Source organism: Dermacentor variabilis, chromosome 5 (genome assembly GCF_050947875.1).
Source record: "Dermacentor variabilis isolate Ectoservices chromosome 5, ASM5094787v1, whole genome shotgun sequence".
Classification (NCBI taxonomy): Eukaryota; Metazoa; Arthropoda; class Arachnida; order Ixodida; family Ixodidae; genus Dermacentor; species Dermacentor variabilis.
In genome coordinates, this window is record NC_134572.1 from 54,869,052 (window position 1) to 54,877,135 (window position 8,084).

The window sequence follows — 8,084 nt, forward strand, 5'->3', positions numbered from 1 at the left end:
GACTACAATTGATTAGAAAGGGCTAAAATACTTAGTAATTACAAGTAATGACTAATAATTGCTGAAATTACTTTAATGACTAGTAATGGCTACGAAATGACCAATATCTCTAACGACAACTTGTAACGAGTACAGCATCATCATCATCATCAGCCTGCTACGCCCACTGCAGGGCAAAGGCCTCTCCCGTACTTCTCCAACTACCCCAGTCATGTACTAATTGTGGCCATGTTGTCCCTGCAAACTTCTTAATTTCATCCGCCCACCTAACTTTCTGCCGCCCTCTGCTACGCTTCCCTTCTCTTGGAATCCAGTCCGTAACCCTTAATGACCATCGGTTATCTTCCCTCCTCATTACATGTCCAGCCCATGCCCATTTCTTTTTCTTGATTTCAACTAAGATATCAGTAACTCGCGTTTGTTCCCTCACCCAATCTGCTCTTTTCTTATCCCTTAACGTTTCACCTATCATTCTTCTTTCCATAGCTCGTTGCGTCGTCCTCAATTTAAATAGAACCCTTTTCGTAAGCCTCCAGCTTTCTGCCCCGTACGTGAGTACTGGTAAGACACAGCTGTTATATACTTTTCTCTTGAGGAATAATGGCAACCTGCTGTTCATGATCTTGTACTCGTTATCAGGCATTCTCAGATCATAACGAGTACAATTCATTAGAAATTACTAAAAATGCTTAGTAGTGAGCAGGAATGACTAACAATGACTGAAATTACTTGTAATGACTACTAATGACTATGATATGACCAACACATCTAACGATGGCTTGTAATGACCACATTTGATTACAAATGACTAAAAACGCTTAGTAGTGAGCAGTAATGACAAAAAGAAAGAAGAGAAAGAGAAAGAGGCGAATGATAAGAGGAGGAAGAGTAGACTTTCGCCGTTCACCTCTTAAGCGGGATTTTAAGAAACCCTGTAAATTTTTTGTATTGCTTTGTTTTTAGATATTTTTTCAAGGAAATCGAGATCTCTTATACTGGATAGTGATCAATAGCGGCGTTTTGCAGCGAAGCTGTATATGGCTAGGAGCCCGAGATTTCTTCGTGTCCGTCGCCAAAATATCAGCCAATTACAGCGGAAGGCGCGTGTCACGTGTGCCGCTACGTTTCTCGCAGCACCACCAGATGGCGCTCGCCTCCGCGCATCGGCTATGAGTAACTATTTAAGAGGGAAATAAATAAATCAGGAAATAATTTATGGTAACTCAAAGGGAACCTCATTACTTTCCGAAGCGAGATCAGGAAGCCTTAGAACACACACTTATAAAGCGAGATTCAACGAGGAAGAAGCATGGGCTTGCTGTGGTAAGGCTAAGGAAACGATGGAGCACAGTCTATTAGAATGTCAAGATATCTGCCCAGCATTCGATTCAGGCACCTCTGGCTTCCTTGAAGCCCTTGGGTTCAGCGAGAGCAGGATCAAGGTAAATAAGTCCGCAATAGAGATTAGTAAGCGGCTATTGGAAAGTAGGTGAAAGAAAAGCAAGGAAACGACAAACAAAGGAGGCGTACAAAAAGAACGTTCACAATAGAGGCTCACAAAGTTTGGTGATGGGAATTCTTCGTGTTTTTTTTCTTTCTTTTTTTAAGACAAGTAAGACATTAGGCAATATAATGGCAAGAGCTTGGTGCCGCTATCCACCGCCCCGTTCCAAAATGGGACGCTCATAACATCCATCCATTGATCCATTCATCCATTCATCCATCTGCGGCACCGGTGGCGCCGGCCGTGCGAGGGGGGAGGGGGGGGGGAGAAAACAGAAGAACCGGAAAACTTACTTTCGCACACAGCGTTCGCCACAACCATTTCTCAGTTAAACATTACGGTTGCATGAGCTGCATTTGCCTGGAAGCGACAACTGTAGCATACCAAATACGGAGTGACGCCACTACGCTTTCATATGTAAAAGAATAACCCGCCTAGCAACTCATTTCGTTTGTGCTGTGACAGCGCTAGGCAAGGCCACACATAGTTAGGACGCCCGAAGAGCAGCGTGAACACAATGAGCGACGACGGGAACAGCAACGTCGATATGCACAACGGCGTCGTGCTCAGGCTCGTCAGGACCCAGTTCAAGGCTGCAGCACATTGGTCTATCGGATTAGAACCAGGTGATAACAGAGCTTCGCCGGCCAGCCACCTTCACGGCGTGTATTCAAGCCCACTTCTTTACCCTCACTCGTGTGCACTGTTCGCGTCTGCGGGCATACTTGTAAATAATGTAATAAAGTCAGTTGATGTCTAGCGCTCGTCCCGTAGATTTCGTTTCTTTCCTTGGGGACAGCCTAAACAAAGCTTCCTCTTAATACAGCGACACTCCTCACAATAACGCGTTAACAAAATGCGCGGGCACATCAAAACTAGAGGCTGTGTTTTCGTGTACCAAATTCTGCATAGAATTGTGTTCTAATACTTGATACCATGCGTTCACAGCAATATTGAATACTCTGTGCTCCGAGTTTTAATAGGCGACTTAACGCATATTGTTCGCTCCACGTCTACATCTGCTACCTCTTTAGCAGTGCGTTGGCGCTTTATTAAGTGGTACGTTGGGAGATTAACGCGCTAGCTACGTGCCCGCCGTATACAAGGGAACACCTGTATGCTACAGAATTCGCCTTCATAGGTTAGTGTACGTAGACCACAAATGTCCTTATAACGGGAAGTGGGCAGAAAATAAAAGACGTGTCAATTAAAGTCGACGCGACAAAAGACAAGGTCGAAGTACCTAATACTCTCTTAATTCAAATTCCTTAATTTCCGGCTATATTCCGCCTTTCACCGTATACCTTTAACGTTCCCTACGGTGCAACTAATTATCGCTTCTTCTATCCTTGAGACCTCCATTTTGATACCTTTTGTGACTCGCTACGACGCTCTGCAGGTGCGAAAGAGGCGTTCTTTTATTTATTTTTTTTTTGGGGGGGGGGGAGGGCAATATACCAGATAGATATCGAGATTCCACGTACGCCAAATCTGTGTGATGTAGCCAAAGGAGACCTTGTATTCAATGCGTTATAACAGGTATGGTAGCGGAAAATGTTATTACGTACGCACTGGCGATTACAATTTGCTTGCACACATGTTCAAAACTCGGAGGTCACCAAGTGCTTACGTAAAGCACGGGGTACTCGCCCCATCTCTCTTACCTTTTTTACCGCAGAATCGCTTCTTGTCCAGGTATCCCGCAGACTTCCGGTAGCAAAATGGAACGGCAACCGTCATCGTTCGATATAGCCGGTAGCCGCTTGCAACCCGTTTGGTTCCTTCGCAAGAAATGAGGTTGTTGTAGACTTTCGCGACACTTCATCACATCTGGGCAGCAAAGCTCGGGCCTTATATTGGTGGTCCCCTTTTGAGATTGGTTCGCTATATCGGCGGTTGAAGGCCTAGATTATGTTTGTGATATGATGCGCGCGACGTCGTACTTGTGTTGAGACGTTACGTCGACAACTGCAAAACGATCCCTGGGAGAAACAAACAACAGCCCGTAAAATGAGAATAGCAGACAGGTGGCGGAAGGCTGAAGAGGGAGATGGAAAAAAAAAAGCGCGAGGCACGAGGCGAGAGAGCGCGCGCTGCGGGGGCTCGGAAGACTGGCGACAAGGTGGGGATGCCGGTTCGTGGAGCGAGAAAAAGAAAAAGAAAAGCGTGTCTAGGTGGAGCCAGGAGGCAGCCCTGCTATTCCAAGGGACCCGACTGTTCCGGGAGTGTCCACGGACGACGGTCCACGGTCGAGCTGACCCTGGTGGATGGAGCCGACTGGCCGGTCAGGCGAGAGGTCCCGGGCCTGCCGCAGAATCTGGGCCCCGCTGAGCGTTGCTGATCGCTGCTCCTGTGCCCCGGCCTGACCGACGCTTCCCGAAAAGCGAGGCTACGACCCATGCGCCAACCGTTCCTAAGTGCTGATCCAGCACCCGGCCCTACTGACGTCTCCTGGAGAACGCAGCTGGGACCCGTTCATCGACCGTGCTGGCCGCGACTGCCAAGCGTCGCGTAAAGGCCAGCATCGACGAAGGACCCTGCGGTTCATCCATGCCCGCATCCTCGCCAACGACCCTGACATCTGGGCCAACGCAATTTTTCTCGGTGGACCTGTGTTTACACGATCATTGTGACTCTGACTTATTGCGTAGTTAATGGGCGAAGTAATGAAACGTGCAGAGCAACTCTATAGCTTTGACCACGCCCTGCTTGTTGATTTTTGCCAGCTGTAACGACGTTTTATTCTCCGTGCTCCTGCACATGTGCTGTAAATATAGCTTATTCAATCTCACGAGGGTATAGTGAGAAAAGATAGTATTTCGTCTTCAGACGGCTCTGTCTAATATTCGTAATAAGGTTGTCCTTCCGTGCACGGTATCCTCCCGTGCACGGTATCCTCCCAAGGACCTCACATTACAATGTTAAAGCACAGGCGGTTCACAGTGTCACTGATGGATTTAAGCAGCATGCGCTATTCTTTGTTCGTGATAGCTCGCACGGGGAAACAATATAAGTACTCACTGATGTGCACAAGTGAACAAAAGCGTTAAAACACTTCACTTTCATAAGTGCGGACGAGCAAAATAATATCGCGCCATTGTATACCTTACACATATGCACTAACTAACTGAATCCTCAGCACTATTGCAAGACGCTTAAAGACGTAGACGCAGAACGCAGTTACAGACCAGAACTTATCCGAACCCAGCGATCTCACACCTCATTTACCGAGACATATGCAACACAGATAAATGCAAGAACTGAGGTTCTAGGGCCACTCTGGAATATATACTATGAGAAAGTCAAGGAATGACAAACAATAATGGGGATGCAGCCTCTCGCGATCACCTCCGCGAGCGCTGGGAGACTGTGTTGCTTAACTTTGTCCTTTAGGATCAACTCAAGGCTGTCCAGCGGGCCAAGGAAGCCACCAGACTCAAGAAATCCTGGCCGTCACCTAGGCGGGACCTTTTGCTGTTCCCACAAACTCGCATGGCCTTTCAATAAAGTTTTTTGATTGGCTGGAACGCTTCAACGACTCTGACCTCGACTTTCGCTTGTTCGCGGAAGCTCGCGTCTCGCGGCGACTGAAACGCACGGTCACCTTCACAAACACAGGAACCATTAAGAACGCACATCTCTCGACTATCAGGTGCAAAGCTGTGGAAGCTACGCAAGTAATCCGGTCACGAAAATATATTACTCCGCACGTTTCGTCAATGCTTCGCTGTGTGTCAGCAGCGTTTTCTCGCGCTTGTATGCACCTGAGGCTGCCCGCGACTGGCTGCAAATAATTTAAAAAAACGATGAAAAAGAAAATGATTTAAAACAATGCATTAGCAGCCGTGTACCACCGTTCTTTTGTAGGTATTAACGCTTTTTGCATTCTATACCGAGCCTATAAAGAACAGTTTCGCACAACTGTGGTGAAACAACATCGAACTATCTCTAAGATCGAACGCAGCCACAGCAAAAAATCTCTCCGACCGCCACCGCATTGCACATGATTTCTGAAACGGAGTATAAGCACACTCTCGGCAATTCAGAAACCAAGTTTCAGTTTTAAACGCATAAGCATTTGTATGCTTACCCAACGAGAAAACCCGTCCGTCCGTCCGTACCGTAAGACGATCGCTTTCCAGGTAGTGCCTGCTGCAGCGAGCGAATTCACCTTCGTGCTGCCTCTCGCTTCAACGCGAGCTAAGTGACGAGAACGCAGCGCTCACGCAGCTAGCAGCATTCGCCGCGCTATCTGCCCCCATCGCAGATCAATTTCAAGATAGGGCCAGCGCTGCAGCGCCTACGCAACCGTTGCCGGTGGACGGTTGATAACAGTTCATAATGGTTCGACGCTTATGGCTAAGACGCTAAAGAGCGGTAACAGCTTATAATGATCGGAACGTCACCAGTGCACCTGCCGCCGCCAGCTGCATGCAGCAGTTTGCTTGCGTCATCGACTCACCTTGCAGCACCGTCCGCAGCCGTTCGTGTCGCCGCAGCGCGGTCGTTTATAATCGTCGGATCAAGCTTCATAATATATATAATGATACCGGGCTAGCTAGAGATGAGCAAGTGGCACAATGCTTACGCACACTTTACACAATGCTTACGCACACAGAAGAGTTTTTGTGGGATTTTTTTTTAGTTGTAAGCCGCAAAGAGGCACCTTGTTTAGGGGCGTTTCACGACAGCAAGCCATGGATTCGTCATTAGAAAACGCTGCACAAACGAAAAAGAGTCCAACGGACCGAGTCAGGTAAGGCCACCAGAGTAGGTGCTTGGCGGAAGGCCTTCGAAACTAGCAAGAAACGCCGTGACCGCGTTAGCTGCGCAGGCTGAGGCTACCTGACAATTACGTTCTACTTGCGCACTTCTTTGTGATTACTTTCATCATTCCTGCTGGGCGCGCCAGCGCAGCTTCTGCGGTCTCCTAGTTTGGTCCAGAAATCAAATAGCCGACTTTTTTTTTTTCATAGAAAGTTCTGCTCGCAAGGCGTGTTTCGGCAGCCGTACAGATTAATCCTCCAAGCCACCAGCTCCCACAGAGAAGGTCTAGGCGGGCCCTCGGGCTTGGCAATTTGCAGAACTCGCCGTAAAGCTAGAGCCTGATGTACGGCTATATATTTCCCACTGCCGTATTCAGAATACTGCCGCGGGCGAGTTTTATGTGTGGGTCTTTGTTTTTCGCTGTCTAGTTATTTAGAAAGAATCGTTCAATGGGGGGGGGGGCATTTTTAACTTGCTTACTCACCGTAAACTCAACCGGTAATATAGACACAAATATATATACAGACGAAAATACAAAATCCTCCTAATTAGTTTTCTTGGCTGCTTCCTATTTCACTCATTACGCGTAGCGCCGGAAACAGCTAGTCGAAGAGACGAACCCAATTTCGCTTCCGGTGGTCTCTGTATCTAGTCATGTAGATATTTTTTTTATTTTTAAAAGAGACAGGGCTTGTCTTTTATTTCACGTGTAATTCCTTCATTCTATGCAAATGGCACCTTTACAGTCATAGCACGTTCCTAGACACATGCGCCTAGCAAGCACCTGTTCGACAAAGCGTTTTGTGGTAGTGACTGCCTTGTGATTGTTGGCAAGTGAATTATTATTATTATTATTTGGTTTGAAAACATTTATACTAAAGACATGAGTGAAAAATCATGAGTCACTCCACTCTGTGAAGATTGACGACCGGCGAAGCTATATTGTACATGACATAAAGGTGAAGATGACGCAGAATTTTCAACAAAAGTGCGAACTCATCCACCATAATCTTTATACACATTCGCGTGGACGACGGGATCGCCACCGCCAGAAGCCAGATGAAACTATACACGCGTGACATTTCGACGGGACCGCCGCCACGGGAGAGCGGAAGGAACAGAAAGTAGATACGCAAGCGCTTGGAACGCCAGCGAAAAGAAGACGGTGCGAAGCTAGACATGGCCGGCGCGGGTCGAAGTGTAGTATCTGTTTTCATCAGCTTAATAGATCATACAGGTTCTATTTGTACGCAAGATATTTAACTTACATTTGCAAGTTGGCAGAGTGCTTGAAGCCTGCTTCACCTCTACCGCGGGTCGGACCGGTATTGCACTATGTCAGAGATCAGGCGGAGAGATCAGGAGGAGGAGGATGGATGGATGGATAATCAGCATTTCAGTTCGAACAAGAACAGCCACTCAACCATGCTCATTTCTGCATGGTGTACGCCACGCTAAGATCGTTTCAAATGGACATTAGTGAAACAAGTAACTTAGCCTATGTTGACAGATTGTACTTCCGGGTTTCTCAACAAGGCCATCGCACCATGATCGGATGTTTCGTAAGCCAGAAATAGCCCAAGCACACGAGAAAGATAGATGACTAAGCAGCCTTTTGACCCCCTCACGAGCTATCCGTGAGGTCGCACGTTCTGGCAGCGTATACGCTCGAGGTTGGTTCATCTTTAGCTAACAAGAGATGCATTAAACCACACACTTGACAGATTTTGTGGAGAGAGAGAAAGAAATAATACATAAGAAGGCACGGAGGTTAACGAGCTATTGTCATGTTTTCGTGAACAAAGGGGGCCTG

General features: G+C 47.3%; 1 pseudogene; it reads left to right on the forward strand.

The window, feature by feature from the left end:
* Positions 1 to 7,450: 7,450 nt before the first annotated feature.
* Positions 7,451 to 7,630, forward strand: LOC142583813 (U2 spliceosomal RNA; annotated as a pseudogene).
* Positions 7,631 to 8,084: the final 454 nt, after the last annotated feature.